Consider the following 18,128-nt stretch of genomic DNA (forward strand, 5'->3'; position numbering starts at 1 on the left):
TAAGGCAAATCAAACCAAATTAGTAACCATAAATAAATAAACTAATTGTAAACCATTTATAAACCCTTTATAAAGATCTTATTTTAAAGTGGTAACAAAAAATTTTTTAGTGCCGTTATGTTTGTCTAGTTTTTATGTCTGTTTTCAAACCTGCAGAATTTGGGTTGATTCCTGATTGATTGTTACTGATCTGGAATTATTAAGTGAAGTAGAAAGTGAACAGGAAGCTTCTCAAAGTGTTTTGTAGGAAATTTTAAAGCCCTTAAAGATTCAGGACTTTAAGGTATTTTAAGGGGTTAAACTTGTTTTTTTTATAGATATTAATTGGATGCAAAAATCTGCACACTCTTCTTCTGGCAGAATGATGTAGTACATATCTACATCCACTAACCCAATACTAACCATTCAAACTACAAAGACAACCACCACAAGCACCAACGACCAGCACAACCACCACCCCAAATACCACAATCACGTCAACCACTACATTGACTACCATAAGGACCACCACAGAAATGATCAGAGACCACCAACCCAATTTTAACTACCCCACACACCATCTGCCGCGAGAATCTCCACAACCACTGAATGACAACCCTACACTGATGATCACCACACTGACAACCCCCACGTCAAGGATCATAATGACCACCCCAAATACAACCATCACATTGAATATGGCACTTAATACAAAACAGTGCAACCCTACAATAACCACCCAGCAACCACCTCAAATACCACAAAGACATAAAACATTTCTAAAGCAAATACCCAAAAACCACAGCTGATCCAGACCACCACTCCAACGATCAAAGACCACCACTCCAACAAGGACCAACCACCGTATGACAACCCTACAATGACCACCAAACTGATGACCCCCACACTGAAGACCACCACATTAAGGATCATAATGACCACCCCAAATACCACCAACACATCGAACATGGTAAGAAACTGTGGCAGGAGGAATTTGTGAAGGAAATACCCCATAACCACAGCTGACCCAGACCACCACAACAATGATTAGATACCACCACTCCAACAAGAACTACCCCATAACCACCACCACAAGGCCATTAGGAATGCCACACAATCAAACAATGACCACCCCATCTGCTGCGCCAATGTCCACAACCACCGTGTGACAACCTTGACCACCCCAAACACCACCAATATATTAACTACGGAACAAAATACCATAAGGACCGCCATAACAACAATCAGGTATCACCACCACAAGGACCACCACCCCATCACCATTTCATTCTCCACACAATTCAAAAGAGACAATCATAAGGACCACCACCACAAGGTTAACAATGACCATCCCAAATACCATCACCACCAGCGCAACCAATGACTACCCCAACAACCACCATTACCACAAACCCCACCACCACCACCACAAGGACCATCCCCTTATCAGCCATCATTGTAACCACCGTAAAAACTTTCACAACCACTGTATGACAACCCTACATTGATGACCACACTGACGATCACATCAACAAGCAAAACAATGGCCACCCCAAATACCACCATCACAATGATCATCACACAAAATAAAAAAGGACCACCACAACAACAGAGACCACCACTCCAACGAAGACTACCCCAACAACCACCACCACAAGGACCATCACACCAACCTCAGTAACGATCACAGCACTTTATCTACCACAACGAACACAATGACCTTTACATTGACCACAAAAACACTGACTACAACAATAACAGACCGCCAATGCCACAGAAAACCAAACAGGCCGTAATAATTCAATAAACAAACGAATGATAAGTCTAATCATTCGTAAGAAATTTGAGGGCATAGTATAAAGGCCAATGATTAACAGATGAGCTCTACAGTATATAAAAATATCCTGAAGGCTAGACAGTGAAAGATAACGCTGAAGATCTTTAACAGCTGCCTGATAACAGAGAAATACCAGAACTCTGACTCACATCAGCTCATTAACACTCAAATAAACACACAATAAACACTCTACAACTCTGGAAAAAAACAAGAGACAACTTAAAAATGATGAGTTTCTTTGATTTTACCAAATTAAAAACCTCTGGAATATAATCAAGAGGAAGATGGATGATCACAAACCATCCAACCACCAAACTGAACTGCTTGAATTTTTACACCAGGAGTAAAGCAGCATAAAGTTATCCAAAAGCAGTGTGTAAGACTGGTGGAGGAGAACATGATGCCAAGATGCATGAAAAAAAACTGTGATTAAAAAACAGGATTATTCCACCAAATATTGATTATTTCTGAACTCTTAAAACTTTATGAATATGAACTTGTTTTCTTTGCATTATTTGAGGTCTGAAAGCTCTGCATCTTTTTTGTTATTTCAGTCATTTCTCATTTTCTGTAAATAAATGCTCTAAATGAGAATATTTTTATTTGGAATTTGGGAGAAATGTTGTCTGTAGTTTGTAGAATAAAACAACAATGTTAATTTTACTCAAACATAAACCTATAAATAGTAAAATCAGAGAAACTGATTCAGAAACTGAAGTGATCTCTTCATTTTATACAGTTTTTATCCATTTTATAAAAAAAAAGCGCTTAATAAATTACTTAGAACAATGAATTATTTATTTGAAGTCATACTGCAGTCTTTCCTTTAATATTAGGATTTGTTTTTTTTTTAACTCCCCTGGCAGCACTGGGTATCAAACAGTCGACAAACTGCAGGTTTAAGTTCATTTTTATACTCTATATGCATAGACTTAAAAAAGTAAAAAAATCACCATCTTTTCAAAAACTACCTACTAAGCAATGGTTGGTTAATCCAAAGACTGTATATTTTGCTTTAAGATGACGGCAAATACACATTCTGCTTTGTTGATTTTCTGGGATGTTAAAAAGGTTAAGTGTTAAATAAATATTTGAATTAAAACCATTCATTCATCAATGCTTCTAAAACAGGTAAAAGAAGGAGTGAGAAAGCGACAGAGCGTGATGCAGGAAGGGAGGAAGGGAGGGCTGTGATTGGTAGGATGGATTGGTGCACCGTGGCAGGAGATATTTGTGAAGCAAATACCCAAAAGCCACAGCAGACCCAGAGCCTCCACACCTCCAGAAACTCCGTCAGCAGATCCAGCTCCACAGGTTAATCATTCTCCACCTGTAGCCCCGCCCCCTCCCTCAGCCTTCCCGCTGACGGATCTGCAGCAGGATTCAGAGCGGGCGAGTAAACACTTCAGATGAAGCTTTACGCAAGAGCTCTACACACTTGCTGAGACACTCCAGCACGAGAAACCACAACCCTGACGTGGAAACACCACCAAACCCACCGTTTACTCACGCCTATAGTGCGCAATCACACGGTTCAGTAATTTATCACTAACATTAAATAAAAGCCCAGAGGTGGAGTATAGACCAGTGATTCTATAGTTTTACACTGGAACCAATACCAAAACCAATCAGCACAACTTCAATCAGCACAACCACAAACACCACAGCAACCACCACAACAATGAGATCACAATCACAAATCACAGCAATCGCAAAATGACCAAGCAACCATCAACTCAGTAAACCACATGAATCACCACCACAACAATCCCAACAAGCTTCAACACAATGATCACCACATCAATATAATAACCACGACACTCACAAACACCATCACAACTACCAACACAACAATCAAAAAAAAAATCACAATAACCATGACCATAACAATGGCCACCACATCAACCACCACAAAGTCCACCACTACAACTACAATAACCACATCCACCACTAAGCCTATCACAATCACAATGGCTACCACAGCAATCAACACAGTCACAACAATCACAAACACCACAATAACCATAACCATTACAATGGCCACCACCAAGCTTCAACACAATGGTCACCACCTCAATAGAATAACCATGATACCAACAAGCACCATCACAACAATCAAAAACATCACAATAACAATAACCATAACAATGGTCTAAAGAACAACTAAAGCAACTACAATAATAATGACCTTCACAAAAGCCACCACAGCAACCACAACATCTACAAAACCTTGACCATCACAATGACCACAACAACCGCACAACCATGGCAATAGACACCACAGCAACCACTAGGGTTGTGGCATATCGTATCGTACACAACAATATCGCCAACATTTTTGAATATGGGGAACAATATTATACCCTGAAATATTGTGATATTATGTTAGGGCCATATCGCCCACCCCTTGCAGCCACAAAACAATTACAATGATCACAACAACCACTACAGCATAACCATGGCAATATCCACCACAGCAACCACAATAACAGTAATCTTTAAAAAGGCCACCACAGCGACCACAATCAACCATGACCGTCACAGTGACCACAACATACATAACCATGGCAACAGCCACCACAGCAACCACAATTAACCATGACCTTCACAAAGGCCACCAGAGCAACCACAATGACTTTGTTGACCATAATAACAAGACTTTTCTGGTAGTATGCAACTCTTTTTTTAACTCTCAAAATTCTAAACCGTACAAATTATTTTATTAAAATATTAAAACTTTAATTCTGGAAGTTTACTACGGTCTAAAACACAGTTGTAACTACAGCAGGTGTGATCAGCGCGGTTATGCACTCCCAGTTCCTCTACACACTCCTGAAGAAACCAGCTGGAGCGCCTTTATTTATTTTAAGAGTGAATGACGCTGCAGATTGAGGAAATCGGAGATGAAATCTGATTTAGTTCCAGGATCTGGTTTTCAGGGATCTCTGCTTTATTAGGTTTCGTTAGAACTGAATGAACATGCGGAACCTGAGCCTCGGCGTCCGGGTTTACCTGAACCCGTCAGCTTTCTGCACTGCAGGGTAAATACAGGCCGGGAAGGAGCCAAAAGAGTAGCTCACACTTTAATTTATTATGCGTCAGAGCGGGAGCACCGGGTGTGTGCTCAACCTGAGAAAGGTGAACTAAAGCCGCGGGGGAGGGTAAACAGATTAATTCACCAGGATAATAATTTGTAATCATTTTACGCAATTTAAATAAGGATCAAACACAGAAAGCTAATTAATAAAGTTCCTTCACCTGAGAAAAGCAAGACTGAGGCGCTTTCATACCTAAAATATCTGCATTAGTTTAGTGACTGAGAGATAAAGTAGCAGCATATTTCACTTTTTCCTTGTTGGATGTGAACCAAAAAAACATGAAAACACCTGAAGATTCACCTCTCAAAGAACAGAGAGAACAGTATGCTAAACTCATTTCACCTGCTTTAGCTTTCACTTCTCCTTTATCGGAAAATGGTGAGGAGATATTAAAATCTGTATTAAAATCTGCCCGATTAACTGAAATTTTTTGATAATTTGCATAATGGGCGTGTCCCCAATCTTATCTTACCATCAGTGTGTTGTCTTGCCCACCAGGGCTACCATACCATTGGGTATTACATTATATTTGATATTTTATATAATGGTCCTTTGCCTCACTAACATGTTATAGGTTATAAGAGCAAGTTACCATAATCTGTATGTAAATTGTGACAAAGTGTTGGTATAAAAAATATGAAACAGTATAATGTGTAACTATATAAACTATGTTTTTGTTTACTTTTTGTTTTTTTTGGGAAAAATAACTATTGCTCAAAATTATTTTTGGGATAAAAGCGGGCAGATATTATACAATTTTTTTCTTCTTTCTGCTCCCTTTCATTTGTACTTTTTTCTTCTGCATATAAAGTTTATTTTGTTTATAATTAAATGAATAAATCTTCTAAATATAAGTAAGTAATAAAAATGAAACAATGCACTGAGAACTGCAACTTAAAAAAAATAAGAAAGTTCCCACGCAATGCAAAAAAAATAAAAATACACTGTCAGGACATAAGCAGGGATGTTTTATCCTGAATTTGGAATCAAAAACACAAGTTAACCTCCGCCTGAATAATAATTTAATAATAAATAGTCTCACCAATCGACTAATCTTCTTCTAAAGTTACGTTTTAACTCTTTTTTAGGGTTAGCATAACTATTTATGGAGTTAACCAAAAACTAAAGATGAGTTAAACAGAAACTCTGGCTCTATTATTTAACTATTTTGAAAAGTACTGATTTAACTTTAAATAATGTGGTGTTATATAAATACTTTTTTTACCTGCTTCACCTGCGGGTGGTAAAACTGAAACTCACCTAGGAAAGGTGAGACATCATCACCTTTAGTCAAATCACCTTATCAGTTTTACCTGAGGAGGTGAGGTGGGATAACTTCCCTTTACCTGGAAACAACAGGACAGACCCACCTGAGAAAGAAAGGTGAGATAGAGCTGCTTCACCTTAGAAACAGATTCACCTGAATCAGGTGAGACAACCCTGCTTCAACATGCAACGTTGCAAAAGTCTGGATAAGCTGAGATTAAAGTAAGGTCTACCTGATTCACCTGGGAAAGGTGAGGTAAACAGCAGGTAAACCAGCGTCACCTGACCTAGGAAAGGTGAGGTAAACAGCAGGTAAACCAGCGTCACCTGACCTAGGAAAGGTGAGGTAAACAGCAGGTAAACCAGCGTCACCTGACCTAGGAAAGGTGAGGTAAACAGCAGGTAAACCAGCGTCACCTGACCTAGGAAAGGTGAGGTAAACAGCAGGTAAACCAGCTTCACCTGACCTTGGAAAGGTGAGGTAAATATCAAGTAAACCAGCTTCACCTGACCTTGGAAAGGTGAGGTAAATATCAAGTAAACTAGCTTCACCTGACCTTGGAAAGGTGAGGTAAACAGCAGGTAAACCAGCTTCACCTGACCTGGGAAAGGTGAGGTAAATAGCAGGTTAACCAGCTTCACCTGACCTGGGAAAGGTGAGGTAAACAGCAGGTAAACCAGCTTCACCTGACCTGGGAAAGGTGAGGTAAACAGCAGGTAAACCAGCTTCATCTGACCTTGGAAAGGTGAGGTAAATATCAAGTAAACCAGCTTCACCTGGGAAAGGTGAGGTAAATGTAAATCAGAGATACATATACAGGGATGAACAGATAATAGAGATGTTCAGTGTGAGTCTCTGAATATTATAGTAACGTGTGCAGGTGCTCAGTATCCAGGTGATCATCTCCACGGGGATCAAACAAACAGCCCGGCTTTACCTGACGCAGAACCCACAGGAGAACCCTGAGCGAGACTCACTCGTCTCCAGGACACCCGGATCTTACCTGCCTCTAAACGAGTTTACAGGTATAATCACACACACAATCACAGAACCAATCAAATATCACAGCTACAGAATTCCCTTAAAATTAACCCAAATCAACCAACCAGATCACACAACCAACCAATCACACTATTGATCTTTAATTTTTTATTTTAGTTCTTCTTTAATTCTTTATTTCCTTTTTATTTCTTTCCTTATTTAATTCTTATAATTTTTAATAGTCTTGTATTATAACTTTTTAATTTAATTTATTTTTTATTGTTTTGTTTTATTATTATTACTATTATTTTAAATATTATTATTGCTTTTATTTTTTTTGTTCCTTTATTTATTAGTTTTAGCTAATTTTAACTAATTTTAACTAATTGTGTTGTATTAATCCTATCTTCTTTTGATCTTCATGTTTTATCAATTTAACCATACTTTATTATATATTTTTGTATTCTAATTCTATTTATCAATTTTTTATTTTATTTACTGTTATTTTAAAACAATTACATTTAGATATTATTTTATTTATTATTTTATTTATTTAGATATTATTTTTTGATCTTTGTCATGTCAATCCCTGTTTTTGTAAATGAGCTCGGCTACATTGAATGTACTTCCGAGTCAAAATAAAGGTTGATGCAGGGCCCATGACATCACCAGCCCCGCCCCCATCCGCATGCTGTCTCACATTTGGACCAATCAAGAGCTGAGTCAGCGCCGAGCTCAACTCAAAACCGGAGAAAACAGCAAAACACCAGTAATCAGCCCTTTAATCAGGAATTTAAATGACTTTTTAAATTAGTAATGTAGGTAAATTAGAGCGTTTTTTTCTGGGATTTAAAAGCGTGAATCAGAGAGTAAAGCATGAATACTGTTTTCACACCAGCTGAAACAAACCAGAGTACATTTTATTCAAATAAAATAAGGCTGGTGAAAAAAAAAAAAAAAAAAAAAAAAAAAAAAACTCTGAATCAAATCATTTATTGCTTCTCCTTAATTAAGTCAACAGTAGAGAGTAGAAAGTTTACAGGAAAGGCGTTTTACTAGCAACTGTTTTTTTTTTAACTCCGTGTTCCTCCGGTAATTTTAGTCCCGTCCGGACACACATCTCTGAGTTTCGTCTCCTCACCTTTAATAAAATAGGTATTTGTCCACTGCCGTGCACCGTAATTACTGTACACTTTGGGCACGCATTTCCACGGAGATCCATGTTAAAAACACAACAATGAGTGGAAATGGAGGAGCTACTGAACGCTCCTGATGTCATGTGACCGAAAAAAGAAGCCTAAAATTCAATGGTCCTCCAGTTTTTACAATCGCAGTCCAGATACAAGAGTTTAATCACTGAGTAGAAATGTGGAATATTGTTCTCAGATGTCCTTCTGAGAAAATAATGTCTGAACTAAATTTTAGAACACTTCTGTCAGGATTTGATTGCATTCAGCGACAAGAACTACATTATAAAGCCAAAAGTATTTGAGATCATCCTGCTTTTGTTGGAGTAACTGTCTCTACTGCCCAGTGAAGAACAGGATCAGTTTTTAACAGAACTAAAGAACCAAAGCTCCTCAGGCTTCAGTCAGAACCAGTATCCACAAGCTGCCAGTACACCCTACCAACAGCTGACACCAGTATTTGACTGGGTTTTGCATAACAACCAGTACAAAACACACAAGCTGGACCTGCTCTATATACTCTGTAGCTCTATCTTCATCTATTCAGTGTATAACATCACAATACCTACATTTACAGTGTTATTATTATACAGTACAGTAATGTTCTACAATTTTCTAGTAAAGTGATCTATTAGACTTTGAAGGAAAACATAAGGAATCATGTAGTAACTTAAAAGTGTTAAAAACAAACTGGAAACCCTCACTCTTCTATACTTTCCTGGGCCGGCCCTGATGAGTGCTAGTTCCATCATCATTTAACAGTTTTGATGGTCTTCGCGGTGATTCCACTTGAGGAAACTTCATATCATCACGATATTTTAAGTTTTTTTTCGTGATAACGTTACTCTTGGCGAAATGACAAAACACTGAATTAAAAAAAAAGATATATTATTTCAAGTTACACTCACTAAACACACTATACTCACTACATATTTACTACACCCACTATACCCCTCCAGTTTCCATTCTTTTTTTTTTTCCAATGCACTTTTGTTTTTATTTTTTGATGCTTTTATTGCTCAGGTAAAGCTCTTTAAATTGACATTGTGTATTAAAAAATGTCCTATGCAATTAAACTTGCCTTGCTTAAAATATTTTTTAAATCTTTATTTAGTTGCGTAGTTCTCATAATTGCTTCTCATAACCTGGATTCAAACATTACTCAAATATTCACTATTCACTGTATACCTGTAACTCTACCTCTTCACTACTTTACTTTAACTGATGCTCTCAAACACTTTATTAAGAGACAAGAAATTCAAGCAATTAACTCTTGATGAGTTCAGCACAGCTGTTAACTGAAAGCCTGAATTCCAGGTGACTCTTTAAGAGCTGCTACTTTGAAGAATGTAAAATATAAAACAACACTTTTTTTGTTTAGTAAATAATTTCATATGTTGTTCTTCGTAGTTTAAATGAGTTTAGTATTAATTTACAATACAGAACATTTAAAATAATTAAAAAGCACACTTCAAAACACACAATACCTGTGTTTAGAGAGACAGCTGGTTCAGTTCCTGGTAAATACAGGTTCCCACAGTGTGTGTTTTTGTCTTTTACTCCAAACAACCTCAAGGACTTTCCCACCCCTCACCCCTGTCCTTCTGTCCTCCTGCCCACACTCTCCTCCAAAACACCAGCTTCCCCACACTTACACACACGACACACACTTACATGTACAAATCTGCACACAAAATAACTTTAAAATACATTTTATTATTATACTCAGTGTTTTGTACATTGATCTAATTGATAATGTAAGACATATAATTAAAAACATTAATAAAAAATACTTAGAACACTAAAAAATAGCATTTGTTACCTGTTCCCACTCTCTAACTATAAACTTTACCATGAAATATAATTATTAAAATCCTTCAGAGATGTATTTTATTGCATTGTTGTGCGACTCCAAAAATATATATGTTTTTCATAATAAATCCATGATATTTAAGCTAAAATGCAAATTTTAGTTGTGTCCCTGTGTTGTGGTTTCACTCAGTCCTGTTACCGTAACACATTACCCTGATCATCTGAAACATCCGGAACATTCTACAACAGGAAATGACATCATCAGCTGGTTCTTCTGAAGATCATGGGAGGATCTGAATTAAAAGTTCCTCATTAGTTTTTTTCTGTATATTTGATCTTATTGTAACGATGACTGAGGAGCTCAATCTCGACACTCAGTCCTGTTACCTAAATTAACTCTTACATCTTATTGGTTTAGTTTTAAAATACAAATTTCGGGGAAATCACTAGAATGTGCTCGGAGTCCTCATGCTATTAGCATAGCTGCCATTTAGCTATTTTTAATGTTTTTTGCTAATTCTATGCTAAAAACTCATTCCTGTTACTTTTATTCCTGTTACTCAAAACATAAAAAGTAACAGGAGTTCCAATAAAAGGAGTGAGTGCCAGTAACAGGAGTGAGTTCCAGTAACAGGAGTGAGTGCCAGTAACAGGAGTGAGTTCCAATAAAAGGAGTGAGTGCCAGTAACAGGAGTGAGTGCCAGTAACAGGAGTGAGTGCCAGTAACAGGAGTGAGTGCCAGTAACAGGAGTGAGTGCCAGTAACAGGAGTGAGTTCCAGTAACAGGAGTGAGTGCCAGTAACAGGAGTGAGTGCCAGTAACAGGAGTGAGTGCCAGTAACAGGAGTGAGTTCCAGTAACAGGAGTGAGTTCCTGTAACAGGAGTGATTTTTTTATGTCATAAATATCTATTATTTGAACATGCATAAAGGAATTAGTGGACTTGCTTTTTTGAACATGCTTTTTAAATGTCACATTCATCATCAGCGTATTTCTCGAGTGAAGGTTGAGGCAGGGTCTTTAAGCTGGTCCAATGTGGACCAGCTGGGACAGACCGGGGCTTCACAAAATTAGGTGCGGTTCCAAAATTAGGTGTGTGAACAGAAATGGAAAGTTTATGGTCTTTAAAAAGGTGCAATTCCTTTGTTATGATATTATGTTATCATTATATTAGTGCCATTTAATTGTCTTAAAATGCCAACAACATCATTTATCGCAATAATTTCTGGGACAAAATATCATTCGTAAAAAAAATAATTGTAATCGTGACAGACCTAGATTCACTCTATCTGGATGTAGAGATTTATCTGGATAGAGGTTTTATTAAATGATGAGAAGCCGGAATGAAAACCAGCTAAAATGTAATAGGAGTAACAAGGCAATTTTTTTTAATGTAAAAAATAGAAAGTAAAGATAATTGTGTGAAAATGTAAAATAATTACTCCAGTAAAGTACAGATAGGATTGGTAATGGTTTTAATAGATGTGTCTCCTGGTTTGAATGGTAATCAGTGGTTGAACCGGTTGGTCAGTCTGTGCTGACTGGGTCTGTAAGCTGGGAGTGCTGGGAGTGCCAAGGGGGGGGGGGGGGGGGGGTTATATAGAGTGAATAAGCTGGGAGGGGGAGGAGTTTCACACTGATGAAAGGAGGAGGTTTAGTGACAATGACACAGATACCTCCTCACACAATAGCCCACGCTCAGGGGGACGAAACTACAGCCGGACAATTAGTAATTACTAACAATGTACTGTAATAGCCTACAGACACACACATCACTACCTAAAAAAACACACACACACACACTCTATACACACACACACACACACACACACTTCTAAACGTACACTAATGCATCTAAAAAAAATAGAATATCATTAAAAAGTTACTTCAAAATGTGAAACTCTAATAATTTAAAAATATTATATTACAGGCAGCCTGTAACAGTTTTAGTTTCATTTTTTCCTTTTACCTTTTTATTTATTTTTGTTTTAACTAATTTTATGTTTTACCCTTTATCCAATGTATTTTATTTATTTTATACATTTCATCCTTTTATTTATATATTACTGGTTTCACTTTTGACCTTTTTAATTTCATTTTTAAAATAATTTTCTAAATAATTATTTTTTATAATTATTTATTTTAGTTTTATTATTTTTTTTTTTTATAATTGTGGTGTTATTTTAGTTCTCTGTTTCTTTAATTGTGTTTATATTTTATTACTCTAATTATTTATCTCTGTTTTATTGCTTTACATTTTTTTATATTTTATATTTTTGTCTTTTTATTTATCTAATATTATGTTTTACTGGTTTCACTTTTGACCTTTTTAATTTTATTTATTTCATCCCTCCCTTTTATTAAATACTTTTTTAACTTAATAATAATAATAATAATAATAATAATAATAATAATAATAAATAAATAAATAATAATAATAATAATAATAATAATAATAATAATAATAATAATAATAATAATAATATTTATTTTAGTTCCATCATTTACTTTTTTTTTTTTTTACATTGTGGTGTTATTTTAGTCCTCTAATCCTTTAACTGTGTTTATATTTTATTATTCCAATTATTTATCTTTTTGTTTTATTGCTCTACATTTTAGCCTGTCTGCACATCTTTTCATCTTTATATATAAATCTTACAGTCCAATCACTTTCAGGAACAGTCTAAATCTGATAAAACAAAGTTTTACAGTCCAATCACTTAGATCTGAAAAGCTTAAAGCTGATAAGCATTCGTTTAAACTGAAATAAAATCAATTGTCATAAAAACACATTTTCCTAAATTTAAATTCGAAACTGATTTTATTGATTACTCATCACCCAGCTCTATTCTGCACAGGTGATTAGATCATTCCTACCTTCAGATCAATCAGTTAGAAAACATTTTACTAACTCAACTGTAGAATCTGTGAGTAAACAGAAGAACTGTTACAACATTTATCTGATCGAGTTATCAGACAATATAAACACACGACCTTAATCACTTCTACGGACCTAAATATCGACCAATGAGTTTACTTGCTGAGGTGGGGTGAAGTTCATTATTATTCACTTTCAGGAACAGTCTGAACCTGATAAAAACCAAGTTCTTACAGTCCAATCACTTTCAGGAACAGTTTAATTCTGATTAAACCGAGTTCTTACAGTCCAATCACTTTCAGGAACAGTCTAAAACTGATTAAACACAGTATCTACTGTTTATTTGTTTCTTTAACTCTTATCTTTTTGTTCTTCCTTTTGTTTTTTACTTTTTTCCATCCTTTATTTTTGTTTATTTCTTTCGTTTTACTTATTTTACTTTTATGATAATTTGTTACTTCAGATTCTCAAAACCACACACTCTCACTACGTCAAAATTTCTAATCCTAAAATCTCGGATCTTCAGAATCTCACGCCAAACTCTCGCAACCTCACAATCGTGAAACCTCACTATCTCTCACGATTTCAAAACTTCAAAATTCACAATTATACAACCTCTCACAACCTCACATCAGAATCCCACAGCATCAGAATCTCACAACCTCAAAATCTCACAATTACACAACCCCACATTTTCTCAGAATCTCAAAACCACACTTAACCTCACAATCAAACAATCACACAGCCTCACAATCACACAGCCTCACAATCAAACAATCACACAGCCTCACAATCAAACAATCACACAGCCTCACAATCACACAGCCTCACAATCAAACAATCACACAGCCTCACAATCAAACAATCACACAGCCTCACAATCAAACAATCACACAATCAAACAATCACACAGCCTCACAATCAAACAATCACACAATCAAACAATCACACAATCAAACAATCACACAGCCTCACAATCAAACAATCACACAGCCTCACAATCAAACAATCACACAGCCTCACAATCAAACAATCACACAGCCTCACAATCAAACAATCACACAGCCTCACAATCAAACAATCACACAGCCTCACAATCAAACAATCACACAGCCTCACAATCAAACAATCACACAATCAAACAATCACACAGCCTCAAAATCAAACAATCACACAGCCTCACAATCAAACAATCACACAGCCTCACAATCAAACAATCACACAGCCTCACAATCAAACAATCACACAGCCTCACAATCAAACAATCACACAGCCTCACAATCAAACAATCACACAGCCTCACAATCAAACAATCACACAGCCTCACAATCAAACAATCACACAATCAAACAATCACACAGCCTCAAAATCAAACAATCACACAGCCTCACAATCAAACAATCACACAGCCTCACAATCAAACAATCACACAGCCTCACAATCAAACAATCACACAGCCTCACAATCAAACAATCACACAGCCTCACAATCAAACAATCACACAGCCTCACAATCACACAGCCTCACAATCACACAGCCTCACAATCACACAGCCTCACAATCACACAGCCTCACAATCACACAGCCTCACAATCACACAGCCTCACAATCACACAGCCTCACAATCACACAGCCTCACAATCTCACATCCTCACAATAACACAGCCTCACAGCCTCACAATCTCACATCCTCACAATAACACAGCCTCACATCCTCACAATAACACAGCCTCACATCCTCACAATCATACAGCCTCACATTCTCACAATCACACAGCCTCACAATCACACAGCCTCACATCCTCACAATCAGACAGCCTCACATCCTCACAATCATACAGCCTCACATTCTCACAATCACACATCCTCACAATAACACAGCCTCACATTCTCACAATAAAACAGCCCCACATCCTCACAATCAGACAGCCTCACAATCAGACAGCCTCACAATCAGACAGCCTCACAATCACACATCCTCACAATAACACAGCCTCACATCCTCACAATAACACAGCCTCACATCCTCACAATAACACAGCCTCACATTCTCACAATCGCACAGCCTCACATTCTCACAATCGCACAGCCTCACAATCACACAGCCTCACAATCACACAGCCTCACAATCACACAGCCTCACAATCACACAGCCTCACAATCACACAGCCTCACATCCTCACAATCACACAGCCTCACAATCATACAGCCTCGCATCCTCACAATAACACAGCCTCACAATCACACAGCCTCACATTCTCACAATCACACAGCCTCACAATCATACAGCCTCGCATCCTCACAATAACACAGCCTCACAATCACACAGCCTCACAATCACACAGCCTCACAATCACACAGCCTCACAATCACACAGCCTCACAATCACACAGCCTCGCATCCTCACAATCACACAGCCCCACATCCTCATAATCACACAGCCCCACATCCTCACAATCAGACAGCCTCACAATCAGACATCCTCACAATCAGACAGCCTCACAATCAGACAGCCTCACATCCTCACAATCACACAGCCCCACATCCTCATAATCACACAGCCCACATCCTCACAATCAGACAGCCTCACAATCAGACAGCCTCACAATCAGACAGCCTCACAATCAGACAGCCTCACAATCAGACAGCCTCACAATCACACAGCCTCACAATCACACAGCCTCACAATCACACAGCCTCACAATCACACAGCCTCACAATCACACAGCCTCACATCCTCACAATCACACAGTCTCACATCCTCACAATCACACAGCCTCACAATCACACATCCTCACATCCTCACAATCACACAGCCTCACAATCACACAGCCTCACATCCTCACAATCACACAGCCTCACATCCTCACAATAACACAGCCTCACAATCACACAGCCTCACATCCTCACAATCACACAGCCTCACAATCACACATCCTCACAATCACACATCCTCACAATCACACAGCCTCACAGCCTCACAATCACACAGCCTCACAATCACACAGCCTCACAATCACACAGCCTCACAATCACACAGCCTCACAATCACACAGCCTCACAATCACACATCCTCACAATCACACATCCTCACAATCACACAGCCTCACAATCACACAGCCTCACATCCTCACAATCACACAGCCTCACATCCTCACAATCACACAGCCTCACAATCAGACAGCCTCACAATCAGACAGCCTCACAATCAGACAGCCTCACAATCACACAGCCTCACATCCTCACAATCACACATCCTCACAATCACACAGCCTCACAATCACACATCCTCACAATCACACATCCTCACAATCACACATCCTCACATCCTCACAATCACACAGCCTCACATCCTCACAATCACACAGCCTCACATCCTCACAATCACACAGCCTCACAATCACACAGCCTCACAATCACACAGCCTCACATCCTCACAATCACACAGCCTCACATCCTCACAATCACACAGCCTCACAATCAGACAGCCTCACAATCAGACAGCCTCACAATCACACAGCCTCACATCCTCACAATCACACATCCTCACAATCACACAGCCTCACAATCACACATCCTCACAATCACACATCCTCACAATCACACATCCTCACATCCTCACAATCACACAGCCTCACATCCTCACAATCACACAGCCTCACATCCTCACAATCACACAGCCTCACAATCACACAGCCTCACATCCTCACAATCACACATCCTCACAATCACACAGCCTCACAATCACACAGCCTCACAATCAGACAGCCTCACAATCAGACAGCCTCACAATCAGACAGCCTCACAATCACACATCCTCACAATCACACAGCCTCACAATCACACAGCCTCACAGCCTCACAGCCTCACAATCACACAGCCTCACATCCTCACAATCACACAGCCTCACATCCTCACAATCACACAGCCTCACAATCACACAGCCTCACATCCTCACAATCACACAGCCTCACATCCTCACAATCACACAGCCTCACAATCACACAGCCTCACAATCACACATCCTCACATCCTCACAATCACACAGCCTCACAGCCTCACAATCACACAGCCTCACAATCACACAGCCTCACAATCACACAGCCTCACAATCACACAGCCTCACAATCACACAGCCTCACAATCAAAGAGGTAAATAATCAGATGTAAACAGAGGGGGGTCGCAGAACTGAATCACTGATTCCGACTCATTGAATCAGTTTACCCTAAACTACAGCGAGTTCAGGACTCAGGAGTGTATAAACAGCTCTAAACAGCGGTTAATCCGGATCAGATTCAGTATAAACCCCTCTGCTCCGGTTTAAAACACAGATAAGTACAATTTATCCCGGATTTCCGCGGGTTTTACCCCGAAACTGCGCGGTACAGCGGCGCGGGCTGCGGCAGCTCCCAGCCCGGCTAGGCTAGCGGGTTAGCTCCGCAGCTACAGATACCACCATAACCACCTCTATAACCCCCATAAACACCCGCCGAGCCCCGGCCCCGCTTACCGCTCCGCTCCACGCTGACTCCGCTGATCCGCCCCGCTGCTCAGCGCGCCGCTGCCCGCCGGAGTCCCCGCGCTGCTCCGCTCACTGCCGCGCTCCCTCCGCCGCTCCGCTCCTTATTACCGAGTCTCCGCACAGAACCGACTCACCCAGCCGACTCGCTCCTCCCCCTCCGCTTAAACACACACCAACCGAATCAACGAACCGATTCATCTGAATCAACTCCTCTCCCCCTCTCATTCTCTCTCTCTCTCGCTTCCCCTCGTGATTGATTTTTTCTGATTCTCGTTTTCTATTTTTTTTCCTTCCCTTTTTTCTTCTTTTTTTGTATCTCTTTCTTTATTTTTTTTTCACTTTCTAGCCTTTCTTTTTTCTTTCTTTATTTTTTCTTTCTTTAATTATTTCTTACTTTTGTACTTTATTTCATTCTCTTTCCTTTCATCTTTTTGATCCATCTTATTTTTGTACCTTCTTTCTACTTTTTCTCTGCTTTTCTTAGATTTGTTTTTACTTTTTATCACTTTTTTCTTCTGTTTTTTTCTGATTCTCTTTTTTACTTTAGGCTTTTTATCACTTTAATCT

At 38.7% G+C, this 18,128-nt stretch overlaps 1 protein-coding gene across 2 annotated transcripts in view; it reads right to left on the reverse strand.

Annotated features, from left to right (window-relative positions):
- The window catches only part of LOC125785055 (beta-1,4-galactosyltransferase 3-like), a 56,982-nt gene extending 39,308 nt beyond the window's left edge, over window positions 1-17,674 (reverse strand). For both annotated transcript variants that reach the window (XM_049469148.1, XM_049469147.1), the window contains exon 1: window positions 17,550-17,674. The gene's annotated coding sequence lies outside the window, so the exon portion shown is untranslated. The remainder of the gene's footprint in view (window positions 1-17,549) is intronic.
- Between the last annotated feature and the right edge of the window lie 454 nt (window positions 17,675-18,128).

The sequence above is a fragment of the Astyanax mexicanus genome, chromosome 1 (genome assembly GCF_023375975.1).
Source record: "Astyanax mexicanus isolate ESR-SI-001 chromosome 1, AstMex3_surface, whole genome shotgun sequence".
In the NCBI taxonomy this organism is placed as follows: Eukaryota; Metazoa; Chordata; class Actinopteri; order Characiformes; family Acestrorhamphidae; genus Astyanax; species Astyanax mexicanus.